Genomic DNA, 17,768 nt, shown 5'->3' with positions numbered 1-17,768 from the left:
TATATATATTAGTAAAATATACATTAGTATATTTTGGTAGCAGTCTTTCCTGTAGACATATATTATTAAATATGACCGAAAAAGTAAGATTAATAATTCTAACACGAATTTTCTCTATCTTTCTTACGTTTCTTTTCACTGTTGATGGTAATTCAAAGATCAATTCTACAAAATTCATTTTTATTTCTAGTCTGACGCGACACTTGAGCGCGTTTCGTAAAACTTATTACATTTTCAAAGACTTTAGTTTACAAACACACAACTGAAACTGAATAGAGCTTACACATCTTCGAGTTTATATCTAAATTTGGGTGAGGTGGATGAGGTGAAAACGAACTTTCAATAATGGGTATTGAATGGTTATTAAATTCAAACATAAGACAGAACACGAAACAATGGGTATTGAATGGGTATTAAATTCAAACACAAGACAGAACACGAAACAATGGGTATTGAATGGAAGTAATTGTAGAAAGTCTATTGGTCCATGTTTCTTGATGCTTCTATATTGGAGTGGGGTCATGAAGTGGGTAGAATATAGTTGTGTATTAATTGGCTGTTGATTGCTGGTTTTGACTTCTTGATGTGTAGTGCCTCGCAGACGTCAAGCCGCCTGCTATCGCTGTATCTATCGATGATTTCTGTGTTGTTTGCTAAGATTTCTCTGGTGATGGTTTGTTTGTGGGAAGAGATTATATGTTCCTTAATGGAGCCCTGTTGCTTATGCATCGTTAAACGCCTGGAAAGAGATGTTGTTGTCTTACCTATATACTGGGTATTTTGAGACTTACAGTCCCCAAGAGGGCATTTGAAGGCATAGACGACGTTGGTCTCTTTTAAAGCGTTCTGCTTTGTGTCTGGAGAGTTTCTCATGAGTAGGCTGGCCGTTTTTCTGGTTTTATAGTAAATCGTCAGTTGTATCTTCTGATTTTTGTCTGTAGGGATAACGTTTCTACTAACAATATCTTTCAGGACCCTTTCCTCCGTTTTATGGGCTGTGGAAAAGAAGTTCCTGTAAAATAGTCTAATAGGGGGTATAGGTGTTGTGTTAGTTGTCTCTTCAGAGGTTGCATGGCGTTTCACTTTCCTTCTTATGATGTCTTCCACGAAACCATTGGAGAAGCCGTTGTTGACTAGGACCTGCCTTACCCTACAGAGTTCTTCGTCGACTTGCTTCCATTCTGAGCTCTGGCTGAGGGCACGGTCGACATAAGCGCTAACAACACTCCTCTTGTACCTGTCCGGGCAGTCACTGTTGGCATTCAGGCACATTCCTATGTTTGTTTCCTTACTGTAGACTGCAGTGTGGAAAACTCCGCTCCTTTCCATTACTGTTCCATCTAGAAAGGGCAGCTTCCCATCCTTCTCCATCTCGTAAGTGAAACGCAACACAGAATTCTGCTCAAATGCCTCCTTCAGCTCCTGCAGATGTCTGACATCAGGTACCTGTGTAAAAATGTCGTCAACATACCTGCAGTATATGGCCGGTTTCAAGTTCATGTCGACTAAGACTTTTTGCTCGATGGTACCCATGCAGAAGTTTGCAAACAGGACACCTAGGGGAGAACCCATGGCGACCCCATCTACTTGCTTATACATGTGTCCATCCGGGCTCAAGAAGGGTGCCTCTTTAGTACAAGCTTGGAGTAGTTTCCTTAGACCGTTTTCTGGTATGTCAAGAGGAGTACAGGCCAGATCACGGTACACTTTGTCGGCTATCATCCCGATTGTTTCATCCACAGGTACGTTGGTAAACAGAGATTCTACGTCCAACGAGGCTCTTATCCCTGTGGCCCGTGTTCCCCGCAGCAAGTCAACAAATTCCTTTGGAGACTTCAGGCTGAAGGGGCAAGGGACATAAGGAGTCTGCAAGCCGTTGAGTCGTTTCGCCAGTCTGTACGTGGGTGTGGGTAATTGGCTGATGATTGGCCGAAGTGGGTTTCCAGGCTTGTGTGTCTTGACATTTCCATACGCATATCCAGGTTTATATTCCCCAATAATCTTTGGCAGGTGGAGTCCAGATTTCTTGGCGTTCACAGTTTCGATCAATTTGTTGACCTTTGCTTTCAGTTCGGCTGTAGTGTCCTTCGTTACCCTTTGGAATTTAGTTTGGTCAGAGAGTATGAGGTTCATTTTCGCCAGATATTTGTCTTTTTTAAGAATGACGTATATTGGCGACTTGTCGCCTCTCCTGACAACTATCTCCTTGTTCTCACGAAGGCTCTTAGCTGCCACTTTGAGCTGCTACCAAAATATACTAATATTAAAACGCACGGCCCAGCAGCAAGGAATCAAGCCTTCACGATAAAATATCGCCAAGATCTGAATCGTGATCAGATATACAAGGCAGAAAATGAAATCAAAGACAACAAAGCGCAACTACTTCATGCTACAAACGAATGGAGAAACAGCAACATCAACGAAAGTCCCCGTACTCGCATTGAACAACACCTCGACATCCTCACAGACCGACATCACCTCAGCACTGAAACAAGGATAATCAAGAAACTAACAACGTTGTATGGAGGCCCTATGGCAATTCCACGACCAAGAGATGGCTTCCTGAACCTTGCAGGAATCAACCTCACTGAGGACCAAGTCACTCTCCTAAATCTGGGTATAAACTGTCACGTTATGTCCAGACCGAGTGAGATGGCCCGGAAAGTGGAGTTGGAGATTCTGTTGGACGACATATTCGACCTCGAAGCACAAAAGAAGGTCACCACCAAAGATATCTTACAAGCAGAACTTATTGCGGAAGGAGGAAAGAATCGAGGCAACTACAGAAGCACCATACTGTCCCCCGAGCTCAAAGCGGCAGCTAAGAGCCTTCGTGAGAACAAGGAGATAGTTGTCAGGAGAGGCGACAAGTCGCCAATATACGTCATTCTTAAAAAAGACGAATATCTGGCGAAAATGAACCTCATACTCTCTGACCAAACTAAATTCCAAAGGGTAACGAAGGACACTACAACCGAACTGAAAGCAAAGGTCAACAAATTGATTGAAACTGTGATCGCCAAGAAATCTGGACTCCACCTGCCAAAGATTATTGGGGAATATAAACCTGGATATGCGTATGGAAATGTCAAGACACACAAGCCTGGAAACCCACTTTGGCCAATCATCAGCCAGATACCCACACCCACGTACAGACTGGCGAAACGACTCAACGGCTTACTGACTCCTTATGTCCTGTGTGCCTTCAGCCTGAAGTCTCCAAAGGAATTTGTTGACTTGCTGCGGGGAACACGGGCCACAGGGATAAGAGCCTCGTTGGGCGTAGAATCTCTGTTTACCAACGTACCTGTGGATGAAACAATCGGGATGATAGCCGACAGAGTGTACCGTGATCCGGCCTGTACTCCTCTTGACATACCAGAAAACAGTCTAAGGAAACTACTCCAAGCTTGTACTAAAGAGGCACCCTTCTTGAGCCCGGATGGACACATGTATAAGCAAGTAGATAGGGTCGCCATGGGTTCTCCCCTAGGTGTCCTGTTTGCAAACTTCTGCATGGGTACCATCGAGCAAAAAGTCTTAGTCGACATGAACTTGAAACCGGCCATATACTGCAGGTATGTTGACGACATTTTTACACAGGTACCTGATGTCAGACATCTGCAGGAGCTGAAGGAGGCATTTGAGCAAAATTCTGTGTTGCGTTTCACTTACGAGATGGAGAAGGATGGGAAGCTGCCCTTTCTAGATGTAACAGTCATGGAAAGGAGCGGAGTTTTCCACACTGCAGTCTACACTAAGGAAACAAACATAGGAATGTGCCTGAATGCACACAGTGACTGCCCGGACAGGTACAAGAGGAGTGTTGTTAACGCTTATGTCGACCGTGCCCTCAGCCACAGCTCAGAATGGAAGCAAGTCGACGAAGAACTCTGTAGGGTAAGGCAGGTCCTAGTCAACAACGGCTTCTCCAATGGTTTCGTGGAAGACATCATAAGAAGGAAAGTGAAATGCCATGCAACCTCTGAAGAGACAACTAACACAACACCTATACCCCCTATTAGACTATTTTACAGGAACTTCTTTTCCACAGCCCATAAAACGGAGGAAAGGGTCCTGAAAGATATTGTCAGTAGAAACGTTATCCCTACAGACAAAAATCAGAAGATACAACTGACGATTTACTATAAAACCAGAAAAACGGCCAGCCTACTCATGAGAAACTCTCCAGACACAAAGCAGAACGCTTTAAAAGAGACCAACGTCGTTTATGCCTTCAAATGCCCTCTTGGGGACTGTAAGCCTCAAAAAACCCAGTATATAGGCAAGACAACAACATCTCTTTCCAGGCGTTTAACGATGCATAAGCAACAGGGCTCCATTAAGGAACATATAATCTCTTCCCACAAACAAACCATCACCAGAGAAATCTTAGCAAACAACACAGAAATCATCGATAGATACAGCATTAGCAGGTGGCTTGACGTCTGCGAGGCACTACACATCAAGAAGTCAAAACTAGCAATCAACAGCCAATTAATACACAACTATATTCTACCCACTTCAAGACTCCGTTCCAATATAGAAGCATCAAGAAATATGGACCAATAGGATTTCTACAATTACTTCCATTCAATACCCATTGTTTCATGTTCTGTCTTGTGTTTGAATTTAATACCCATTCAATACCCATTGTTTCGTGTTCTGTCTTGTGTTTGAATTTAATACCCATTCAATACCCATTATTGAAAGTTCGTTTACACCTTATCCACCTCACCCAAATGTAGATATAAAACTCGAAGATGTGTAAGCTCTATTCAGTTTCAGTTGTGTGTTTGTAAACTAAAGTCTTTGAAAATGTAATAAGTTTTACGAAACGCGCTCAAGTGTCGCGTCAGACTAGAAATAAAAATGAATTTTGGAGAATTGATCTTTGAATTACCATCAACAGTGAAAAGAAACGTAAGCAAGATAGAAAAAATTCGTGTTAGAATTATTAATCTTACTTTTTCGGTCATATTTAATAATATATATATATATATATATATATATATATATATATATATATATATATATATATATATATATATATATATATATATATATATTATTAAATATGACCGAAAAAGTAAGATTAATAATTCTAACACGAATTTTCTCAATCTTTCGTAGATTACGCTTCACTGTTGGAGGTAAATCAAAAATCAATTCTCCAAAATTCATTTTTATTTCTAGTCTGACGCGACACGGGTGCGTTTCGTAAAACTTATTACATTTTCAAAGACTTTAGTTCACAAATACACAACTGAATAGAACTTACGTATCTCCGATTTTATATCTACATTTGAGTGAGGTGGAAGGGGTGATGTGGCATTAACACAAGACAGAACAAAATGTGGTGTTAATAGGGTATTAATTTCATCAACACAAGACAGAACAAGAGTATTAATAGGGTATTAATTTCATCAACACAAGACAGAACACGAAACAATGGATATTGAATAGAAGTGTTTGTAGAAAGCCTATTGGTCCATATTTCTTGATGCTTCTATATTGGAGCGGAGTCTTGAGGTGGGTAGAATATAGTTGTGCAATAATTGGCTGTTGATTGCTGGTGTTGACTTCTTGATGTGTAGTGCCTCGCAAACGTCAAGCCGCCTGCTATCGCTGTATCTATCGATGATTTCTGTGTTGTTTACTAGGATTTCTCTGGCGATGGTTTTGTTGTGGGAAGAGATTATATGTTCCTTAATGGAGCCCTGTTGCTTATGCATCGTTAAACGCCAAGAAAGAGATGTTGTTGTCTTGCCTATATACTGGGTTTTTTGGAGCTTACAGTCCCCAAGTGGGCATTTGAAGGCATAGACGACGTTAGTCTCTTTTAAAGCGTTCTGTTTTGTGTCTGGAGAGTTTCTCATGAGTAGGCTGGCCGTTTTTCTGGTTTTATAGTAAAAATAAAACTATAGTTTTTTACTATAAAACCAGAAAAACGGCCAGCCTACTCATGAGAAACTCTCCAGACACAAAACAGAACGCTTTAAAAGAGACTAACGTCGTCTATACCTTCAAATGCCCACTTGGGGACTGTAAGCTCCAAAAAACCCAGTATATAGGCAAGACAACAACATCTCTTTCTAGGCGTTTAACGATGCATAAGCAACAGGGCTCCATTAAGGAACATATAATCTCTTCCCACAACCAAACCATCGCCAGAGAAATCCTAGTAAACAACACAGAAATCATCCATAGATACAGCGATAGCAGGCGGCTTGACGTTTGCGAGGCACTACACATCAAGAAGTCAACACCAGCAATCAACAGCCAATTATTGCACAACAATATTCTACCCACCTCAAGACTCCGCTCCAATATAGAAGCATCAAGAAATATGGACCAATAGGCTTTCTACAAACACTTCTATTCAATATCCATTGTTTCGTGTTCTGTCTTGTGTTGATGAAATTAATACCCTATTAATACTCTTGTTCTGTCTTGTGTTGATGAAATTAATACCCTATTAATACCACATTTTGTTCTGTCTTGTGTTAATGCCACATCACCCCTTCCACCTCACTCAAATGTAGATATAAAATCGGAGATACGTAAGTTCTATTCAGTTGTGTATTTGTGAACTAAAGTCTTTGAAAATGTAATAAGTTTTACGAAACGCGCCCGTGTCGCGTCAGACTAGAAATAAAAATGAATTTTGGAGAATTGATTTTTGATTTACCTCCATCAGTGAAGCGTAATGTACGAAAGATTGAGAAAATTCGTGTTAGAATTATTAATCTTACTTTTTCGGTCATATTTAATAATATATGTCTACAGGAAAGACTGCTACCAAAATATACTAATATATATATATATATATATATATATATATATATATATGTCGTACCTAGTAGCCAGAACTCACTTCTGAGCCTACTATGCAAGGCCCGATTTGCCTAATAAGCCAAGTTTTCATGAATTAATTGCTTTTCGACTACCTAACCTACCTAACCTAACCTAACCTAACTTTTTCGGCTACCTAACCAAACCTAACCTATAAAGATAGGTTAGGTTAGGTTAGGTAGGGTTGGTTAGGTTCGGTCATATATCTACGTTAATTTTAACTCCAATAAAAAAAAATTGACCTCTTACATAATGATATGGGTTGCTTTATCATTTCATAAGAAAAAAATTAGAGAAAATATATTAATTCATGAAAACTTGGCTTATTAGGCAAATCGGGCCTTGCATTGTAGGCTGAAAAGTGAGTTCTGGCTACTAGGTACGACATATATATATATATATATATATATATATGCGAACAAGCCTGAATGGTCCCCAGGACATATGCAACTGAAAACTCACACCCCAGAAGTGACTCGAACCCATACTCCCAGAAGCAACGCATCTGGTATGTACAAGACGCCTTAATCCACTTGACCATCACGACCGGACATAATGAGGTGATAGCCGAGGCTATTTGAACCACCCCACCGCCGGCACTCGGATAGTTATCTTGGGCATAGCATTTTACCAAATCACCTCATTCTTTGGGGCAACACGTGAGGAACACAAATGCGAACAAGCCTGAATGGTCCCCAGGACATATGCAACTGAAAACTCACACCCCAGAAGTGACTCGAACCCATACTCCCAGAAGCAACGCATCTGGTATGTACAAGACGCCTTAATCCACTTGACCATCACGACCGGACATAATGAGGTGATAGCCGAGGCTATTTGAACCACCCCACCGCCGGCACTCGGATAGTTATCTTGGGCATAGCATTTTACCAAATCACCTCATTCTTTGGGGCAACACGTGAGGAACACAAATGCGAACAAGCCTGAATGGTCCCCAGGACATATGCAACTGAAAACTCACACCCCAGAAGTGACTCGAACCCGTACTCCCAGAAGCAACGCATCTGGTATGTACAAGACGCCTTAATCCACTTGACCATCACGACCGGACATAATGAGGTGATAGCCGAGGCTATTTGAACCACCCCACCGCCGGCACTCGGATAGTTATCTTGGGCATAGCATTTTACCAAATCACCTCATTCTTTGGGGCAACACAACTCGGCTATCACCTCATTATGTCCGGTCGTGATGGTCAAGTGGATTAAGGCGTCTTGTACATACCAGATGCGTTGCTTCTGGGAGTATGGGTTCGAGTCACTTCTGGGGTGTGAGTTTTCAGTTGCATATGTCCTGGGGACCATTCAGGCTTGTTCGCATTTGTGTTCCTCACGTGTTGCCCCAAAGAATGAGGTGATTTGGTAAAATGCTATGCCCAAGATAACTATCCGAGTGCCGGCGGTGGGGTGGTTCAAATAGCCTCGGCTATCACCTCATTATGTCCGGTCGTGATGGTCAAGTGGATTAAGGCGTCTTGTACATACCAGATGCGTTGCTTCTGGGAGTATGGGTTCGAGTCACTTCTGGGGTGTGAGTTTTCAGTTGCATATGTCCTGGGGACCATTCAGGCTTGTTCGCATTTGTGTTCCTCACGTGTTGCCCCAAAGAATGAGGTGATTTGGTAAAATGCTATGCCCAAGATAACTATCCGAGTGCCGGCGGTGGGGTGGTTCAAATAGCCTCGGCTATCACCTCATTATGTCCGGTCGTGATGGTCAAGTGGATTAAGGCGTCTTGTACATACCAGATGCGTTGCTTCTGGGAGTATGGGTTCGAGTCACTTCTGGGGTGTGAGTTTTCAGTTGCATATGTCCTGGGGACCATTCAGGCTTGTTCGCATTTGTGTTCCTCACGTGTTGCCCCAAAGAATGAGGTGATTTGGTAAAATGCTATGCCCAAGATAACTATCCGAGTGCCGGCGGTGGGGTGGTTCAAATAGCCTCGGCTATCACCTCATTATGTCCGGTCGTGATGGTCAAGTGGATTAAGGCGTCTTGTACATACCAGATGCGTTGCTTCTGGGAGTATGGGTTCGAGTCACTTCTGGGGTGTGAGTTTTCAGTTATATATATATATATATATATATATATATATATATATATATATATATATATATATATATGTTTCATTGAATATGACCGCATATTCTGTATTTATTATTTTCTGGTTTAGGGCTTCTATCCCTCTAACTATTTTCTTAGCATCAGGGCTTAATTGAAATAGGAGTTCTCCAAAACTCATTTTCGTACTTTTAAGGTGAAGAAAAGAAGTGATTTACTATAGAGTGTATTACACTTATTTGTATAATTTGCACGACGTTTCGAACCTCCATGGTTCATTCTCAAGTGAACAGATCTTACAATACTAGTTGATTTTATACCCGCATTAGGTCAGGTGATAATACAATGAAGGTGAAAAACATGGGGGGGATACATAAGGGATAAACATAAGGGCTGCAGAAGGCTTATTGGCCCATACGAGGCATCTCCTATCTAAACACAAAGATTAATCCAGTGTAATTGGCCTGTTATGTTGGACATTGTCTTCTGTGTTGGCATCGATATGTTCTTGTCTTGTCCTTACTCTCATGGTGGGTAGAGTAAATAGTTCCGTGATTTGGGTGTTCATGGTAGGTCGCTCTATTCTTATGTGAATTGCCTCAAGAATTTGTAATCTTCTTGAATCTTGGGTTTTGTCTATTATGCAAGTATTCTTGTTCAACATTTCTCTTGTTAGAGTAATGTCATGGGCTTGTCTCATGTGATTCCTAGGGGCACCAGATTGAAGATGGCATGTCAAACGCCTCGTCAGCTTGGTCGACGTCATACCTATGTACTTACATTGAAGGTTACATCCTTCGTGGGGGCAAGTGTACATGTATACAACGCTTGACTGCTGTAGAGGGTTCTCCGTCGGCTTCGGGCTGTTTTTGATAAGGAGTTCGGAAGTCTTCTTAGTTTTGTAGAATATTATCAGGTTTATGTTTTGGTTAGGAGTAGTACCCACCATGAGAGTAAGGACAAGACAAGAACATATCGATGCCAACACAGAAGACAATGTCCAACATAACAGGCCAATTACACTGGATTAATCTTTGTGTTTAGATAGGAGATACCTCGTATGGGCCAATAAGCCTTCTGCAGCCCCTATGTTTATCCCTTATGTATCCCCCCCATGTTTTTCACCTTCATTGTATTATCACCTGACCTAATGCGGGTATAAAATCAACTAGTATTGTAAGATCTGTTCACTTGAGAATGAACCATGGAGGTTCGAAACGTCGTGCAAATTATACAAATAAGTGTAATACACTCTATAGTAAATCACTTCTTTTCTTCACCTTAAAAGTACGAAAATGAGTTTTGGAGAACTCCTATTTCAATTAAGCCCTGATGCTAAGAAAATAGTTAGAGGGATAGAAGCCCTAAACCAGAAAATAATAAATACAGAATATGCGGTCATATTCAATGAAACATGTTTGAAAGAAAACCTGCTGCCAGTATACACCAATATATATATATATATATATATATATATATATATATATATATATATATATATATATATATATATATATATATATATATATATATATATCGTACCTAGTAGCCAGAACGCACTTCTCAGCCTACTATGCAAGGCCCGATTTGCCTAATAAGCCAAGTTTTCATGAACTATTGCTTTTCCGACTACCTAACCTACCTAACCTAACCTAACCTAACATTTTCGGCTACCTAACCTAACCTAGCCTACGAAGATAGGTTAGGCTAGGTCAGGTAGGGCTGGTTAGGTTCGGTCATATATCTACGTTAATTTTAACTCCAATAAAAAAAAATTGACCTCATACATAATGAAATGGGTAGCTTTATCATTTCATAAGAAAAAAATTAGAGAAAATATTTTAATTCACGAAAACTTGGCTTATTAGGCAAATCGGGCCTTGCATAGTAGGCTGAGAAGCGCGCTCTGGCTACTAGGTACGACATATATATATATATATATATATATATATATATATATATATATATATATATATATATATATATATATATATATATATATATATATATATATATATATATGCGAACTAGCCTGAATGGTCCCCAGGACTATATGCGAATGAAAACTCACACCCCAGAAGTGACTCGAACCCATACTCCCAGGAGCAACGCAACTGGTATCTACAGGACGCCTTAATCCGCTTGACCATCACGACCGGATATAAGGAAGTGATAGCCGAAGCTATTTGAACCACTTCCCCGCCGGCACTCGGATGGTAATCTTGGGCATAGCATTTTATCAAATCATGAAATTCATGAAAACTTGGCTTATTAGGCAAATCGGGCCTTGCATAGTAGGCTGAGAAGTGCGTTCTGGCTACTAGGTACGACATATATATATATATATATATATATGTCGTACCTAGTAGCCAGAACTCACTTCTCAGCCTACTATGCAAGGCCCAATTTGCCTAATAAGCCTGGTTTTCATGAATTAATGTTTTTTCGACAACCTAACCTACCTAACCTAACCTAACCTAACGTTTTCGGCTACCTAACCTAACCTAACCTATAAAGATAGGTTAGGTTAGGTTAGGTAGGGTTGGTTAGGTTCGGTCATATATCTACGTTAATTTTAACTCCAATAAAAAAAAATTGACCTCATTCATAATGAAATGGGTAGCTTTATCATTTCATAAGAAAAAAATTAGAGAAAATATATTAATTCAGTAAAACTTGGGTTATTAGGCAAATCGGGCCTCGCATAGTAGGCTGAGAAGTGAGTTCAGGCTACTAGGTACGACATATATATATATATATATATATATATATATATATATATATATATATATATATATATATATATATATATATATATATATATATATATATATATATATATATATATGTCGTACCTAATAGCCAGAACGCACTTCTGAGCCTACTAAGCAAGGCCCGATTTGCCTAATAACCCAAGTTTTCATGAATTAATTGTTTTTCGACTACCTAACCTACCTAACCTAACCTAACCTAACTTTTTCTGCTACCTAACCTAACCTAACCTATAAAGATAGGTTAGGTTAGGTTAGGTAGGGTTGGTTAGGTTCGGTCATATATCTACGTTAATTTTAACTCCAATAACAAAAAAATGACCTCATACATAATTAAATGGGTAGCTTTATCATTTCATAAGAAAAAAAATAGAGAAAAAATATTAATTCAGGAAAACTTGGCTTATTAGGCAAATCGGGCCTTGCATAGTAGGCTCAGAAGTGCGTTCTGGCTATTAGGTACGACATATATATATATATATATATATATATATATATATATATATATATATATATATATATATATATATATATATATATATATATGTCGTACCTAGTAGCCAGAACGCACTTCTCAGCCTACTATGCAAGGCCCAATTTGCCTAATAAGCCACGTTTTCATGAATTAATTGTTTTTCGACTACCTAACCTACCTAACCTAACCTAACTTAACTTTTTAGGCTACCTAACCTAACCAAACCTATAAAGATAGGTTAGGTTAGGTTAGGTAAGGTTGGTTAGGTTCGGTCATATATCTACGTTAATTTTAACTCCAATAAAAAAAACTTACCTCATACATAATGAAATGGGTTGCTTTATCATTTCATAAGAAAAAAATTAGAGAAAATATATTAATTCATGAAAACTTGGCTTATTAGGCAAATCGGGCCTTGCATAGTAGGCCGAGAAGTGCATTCTGGCTACTAGGTACGACATATATATATATATATATATATATATATATATATATATATATATATATATATATATATATATATATATATATATATATATATATATATATATATGTCGTACCTAGTAGCCAAAACTCACTTCTCGGCCTACTATGCATGGCCCGATTTGCCTAAATGGCCAAGGGATTTTCTTTATTATCAATAAAAAAAATCCAAAAAGTTTATTTTAATTATTTTTATTATTTTATATTAAGTCCATACTTTATTGACTAAGTTGTGTCAGTTTAGGTTAGGTTAAGACAGGTCAGGTAAGGTTAGGTAGGGTTGGTTAAGTTAGGTCATATATCTACGTTAGTTTTAACTCAAATTTAAACAAATTAACTTATACATAATGAAATGGAAATGTGTGTGTGTGTGTACTCACCTAATTGTACTCACCTAATTGTGCTTGCGGGGGTTGAGCTTTGGCTCTTTGGTCCCGCCTCTCAACTGTCAATCAACTGGTGTATAGATTCCTGAGCCTACTGGGCTCTATCATATCTACATTTGAAACTGTGTATGGAGTCAGCCTCCACCACATCACTTCCTAGTGCATTCCATTTATTAACTACTCTGACACTGAAAAAATTCTTTCTAACGTCTTTGTGGCTCATCTGGGTACTAAGTTTCCACCTGTGTCCCCTTGTTCGTGTCCCACCCGTGCTGAAGAGTTTGTCTTTGTCCACCCTGTCAATTCCCCTGAGAATTTTGTAGGTGGTTATCATGTCTCCCCTTACTCTTCTGTTTTCCAGGGATGTGAGGTTCAGCTCCTTTAGCCTTTCCTCGTAGCTCAATCCTCTCAGTTCCGGGACGAGCCTGGTGGCATACCGCTGAACCTTCTCTAACTTTGTCTTGTGTTTAACTAGGGATGGACTCCAGGCTGGAGCTGCATACTCCAGGATTGGTCTTACATAAGTGGTATACAGGATTCTGAAAGATTCCTTACACAAGTTTCTAAAGGCAGTTCTTATGTTGGCCAGTCTAGCATATACCGCTGATGATATTCTTTTGATGTGGGCCTCTGGGGACAGGTTCGGTGTGATATCAACCCCCAGATCCTTCTCTCTATTTGACTCTTGCAGGATTTCCCCTCCCAGATGATACCTTGTGTTCAGCCTCCTGCTCCCTTCGCCTAATTTCATCACCTTACACTTTCCTGGGTTGAACTTTAGCAGCCATTTTGTAGACCATTACTCCAGTTTATCCAGGTCATCCTGTAGTCTCTGTCTATCTTCATCCGTCTTGATTCTTCTCATAATTTTTGCATCATCAGCAAAAATTGAGAGGAATGAGTCTATACCCTCTGGAAGATCGTTCACGATCGATGTGTGTGTGTGTGTGTGTGTGTGTGTGTGTGTGTGTGTGTGTGTGTGTGTGTGTGTGTGTGTGTGTGTGTGTGTGTGTGTGTGTGTGTGTGTGTGTGTGTGTGTGTGTGTGTGTGTGTGTGTGTGTGTGTGTGCCTTGGAAGGGTTCGAAATTACAAGAGATTAAGTCAAGAGGCATCTTTTGGATCTGGACGTGAGAAAGGCTATTGGCTTAGACAGAATCTCACCATGGGTATTGAACGAGTGTGCAGAAGCACTTTGTTTGCCACTCTCCAGAGTGTATAGTAGGTCACTGGAAACGGGAGACCTACCAGAAATATGGAAGACGGCTAATGTAGTCCCAATATACAAAAAGGGTGACAGACAAGAGGCATTGAACTACAGGCCAGTGTCCTTGACTTGTATACCATGCGAGGTGATGGAGAAGATCGTGAGACAAAACCTAGTAACACATCTGGAGAGAAGAGACTTCGTAACAACCCATCAACATAGGTTCAGGGAGGGTATATCTTGCCTTACAGGCTTAATAGAATTATACGATCAGGTGACAAAGATTAAGCAAGAAAGAGAAGGATGGGCAGACTGCATTTTCTTGGATTGTCGGAAAGCCTTTGACACAGTATCCCTCAAGAGGATGATGCATAAGCTGGAGAAACAGGCAGGAGTAACTAGTAAGGTGCTCCAGTGGATAAGGGAGCACCTAAGCAATAGGAAGCAGAGAGTTACAGTGAGAGGAGAGACCTCAGATTGGCGTGAAGTCACAAGTGGAGTCCCACAGGGCTCTGTACTCGGACTTATCCTGTTTCTGATATACGTAAATGATCTCCCGGAGGGTATAAACTCATTCCTCTCAATATTTGTTGACGATGCCAAAATTATGAGAAGGAATAAGACAGAGGAGGACAGCTTGAGGCTTCAAGAAGACCTGGACAAGCAGCAGGAATGGTCGAACAAATGGTTGTTAGAGTTTAACCCAAGCAAATGTAATGCAATGAAGGCGATGAGTCACAATAACGTGGCTGAAGTATGTTGACCAGACCACACACTAGAAGTTGAAGGGACGACGACGTTTCGGTCCGTCCTGGACCATTCTCAAGTCGATTGTGATGAGGAGGTAGAGACAGGCAATAAATAGGCAAGAGAGAGCTGAGGAGGAAAGTAAGGTGTAGGGGATAGTAGTAATAATGAGAACTGCAGAAGGCCTATTGGCCCACACGAGGCAGCTCCTATTATAACCACCGAAGGAGATAGTAATAGGAATAAGAAGAGGATAGCAAGGGAGCGTAGGAGAAGACAATGAACAGAAAAAGGGGAAAAGAGAGAAAGAAAGGAAAGAGAAAGAAAGATAAATGGAAGGGGTAAGCATTACACTAGGATGTGTAATGCAATGAACATAGGTATAGGGAGCAGGAGACCAGATACAAGGCATCATTTGGGACATGAAATACTTCAAGAGTCAACGAGAAAGAAAGACCTGGGGGTTGATATCACGCCAGACCTGTCCCCTGATGCCCATATCAAGAGGATAACATCAGTGGCATATGCCCGGTTGGCTAACATAAGAAAGGCCTTTAGAAACTTGTGTAAGGAATCAATCAAAACTTTGTATACCACATATGTCAGACCAATCCTGAAGTATGCGGCTCCAGCATTGAGTCCATATCTAGTTAAGCTGTTGTTTAAGATTTGCTACCTAGAACAAAAAGCTCCAAATAGCATGGGCTATGGTGAGCCCGTTCTAGTTAAGCATAATACTAAACTGGAAAAGGATCAAAGGTTTGCCACCAGACTAGTACCTAAACTGAGGGGTATGAGCTACGAGGAAAGACTACGGGGAATTAAACTTTACGTCACAGGGAGACAGAAGAGTTAGGAGGGACATGATCACCATATACAAGATTCTCAGAGGAATTGATATGGTAGATAAAGTCAGACTATTCAACACAAGGGGGCACACGCACTAAGGGACACAGGTGGAAACTGAGTGCCCAAATGAGCCATAGAGACATTAGAAATAATTTTTTTCAGTGTCAGTAGTAGACAAATGAATGCATTAGTTAGTGATGTGGTGGAGGCTGACTCCATACACAGTTTTAAATGTAGATATAATAGAGCCCAGTAGGCTCAGGAATCTGTACGCCAGTTGATTAACAGATGAGAGGCAGGACCAAAGAGCCAAAGCTCAACCCCCGCAAGCACAACTATGTAAGTACAAGTAGGTATGTACGCACAGTTTTCACGTGTATCTTGAGGCCAACTCTAGACGAGCTACTACCAGTATTGCAACATCTTACCTCAGGGAACGCCTTATGTTGTCTGGATTAATGTTGTTTATTATGAAGTTCCGGACGTCAGCAGGAGAAACATCATTCCTGCGGGTGACGTCTTTTGGGTCATCCACTGACATCACCACCGCAACTGTTGGCACACAAAGGTTTTCAAAGTTAGTAGATAAATATGCATGTTACATTTTAATAATATTCATGGCAAATATTCGAACGAGTCTGTACAACAGTTATAAAAAACATTTTCATCAAAATTACAGTTTAAGGGGGGCCTGACGGCTGAGTGGACAGCGTTCGGTATTCGTAGTCCTAGGGTTCGGGGATCGATCCTCGGCGATGGCAGAAACAAATGGGGCAAAGTGTCTTTCGCCCTGATGCACCTGTTTACCTAGCAGTAAATCGGTACGTGGGAGTTAGACAGCTGCTACAGGCTGCTTCCTGGGGATGTGTAATATAAAGGAGGCCTGGTCGAGGACCGGGCCGCAGGGACGCTAAGCCCCTAAATCATCACAAAATAACCTCAAGAAGAAGATAAAGACTCGTTCTGTATGCTGTGTGACAATGTGTCTTGTGGGGATTAAAATAATGTTTAACTAAATTTGTATAAAGAATCTTTCCTCGATGACAACAAGAATCCCGGGCACACTGAGCAGGAAGTATTACTTCCCAGACAACCTTATCTCACACTAGGCTGGTTAAAGCAGCGGCCGTCCTCCCCAGACAACCCTATCTCACACTAGGCTGGTTAAAGCAACGGCTGTACTCCTCAGACAACCCGTCCTCACATTAGGCTGGTTAAAGCAGCGGCTGTACTCCTCAGACAGCCCGTCCTCACATTAGGCTGGTTAAAGCAGCGGCTGTACTCCTCAGACAGCCCGTCCTCACACTAGGCTGGTTAAAGCAACGGCTGTACTCCTCAGACAGCCCGTCCTCACATTAGGCTGGTTAAAGCAACGGCTGTACTCCTCAGACAACCCGTCCTCACATTAGGCTGGTTAAAGCAGCGGCTGTACTCCTCAGACAACCCGTCCTCACATTAGGCTGGTTAAAGCAGCGGCTGTACTCCTCAGACAGCCCGTCCTCACACTAGGCTGGTTAAAGCAGCGGCTGTACTCCTCAGACAGCCCGTCCTCACATTAGGCTGGTTAAAGCAGCGGCTGTACTCCTCAGACAGCCCGTCCTCACATTAGGCTGGTTAAAGCAGCGGCTGTACTCCTCAGACAGCCCGTCCTCACATTAGGCTGGTTAAAGCAACGGCTGTACTCCTCAGACAGCCCGTCCTCACACTAGGCTGGTTAAAGCAGCGGCTGTACTCCTCAGACAGCCCGTCCTCACACTAGGCTGGTTAAAACAGCGGCTGTACTCCTCAGACAGCCCGTCCTCACACTAGGCTGGTTAAAGCAGCGGCTGTACTCCTCAGACAGCCCGTCCTCACATTAGGCTGGTTAAAGCAACGGCTGTACTCCTCAGACAACCCGTCCTCACATTAGGCTGGTTA

At 41.2% G+C, this 17,768-nt stretch overlaps 1 long non-coding RNA gene across 1 annotated transcript in view; it reads right to left on the bottom strand.

Annotated features, from left to right (window-relative positions):
- Positions 1-17,139, bottom strand: part of LOC138353868 (uncharacterized) — a 40,159-nt gene extending 23,020 nt beyond the window's left edge. The window contains exon 1 of the long non-coding RNA XR_011223288.1: positions 16,280-17,139. This is a non-coding gene — a long non-coding RNA (uncharacterized lncRNA). The remainder of the gene's footprint in view (positions 1-16,279) is intronic.
- Positions 17,140-17,768: the final 629 nt, after the last annotated feature.

This window comes from Procambarus clarkii, chromosome 60 (assembly GCF_040958095.1).
Source record: "Procambarus clarkii isolate CNS0578487 chromosome 60, FALCON_Pclarkii_2.0, whole genome shotgun sequence".
NCBI classification, from domain to species: Eukaryota; Metazoa; Arthropoda; class Malacostraca; order Decapoda; family Cambaridae; genus Procambarus; species Procambarus clarkii.
This window is presented reverse-complemented; position numbering and strand designations above follow the sequence as displayed.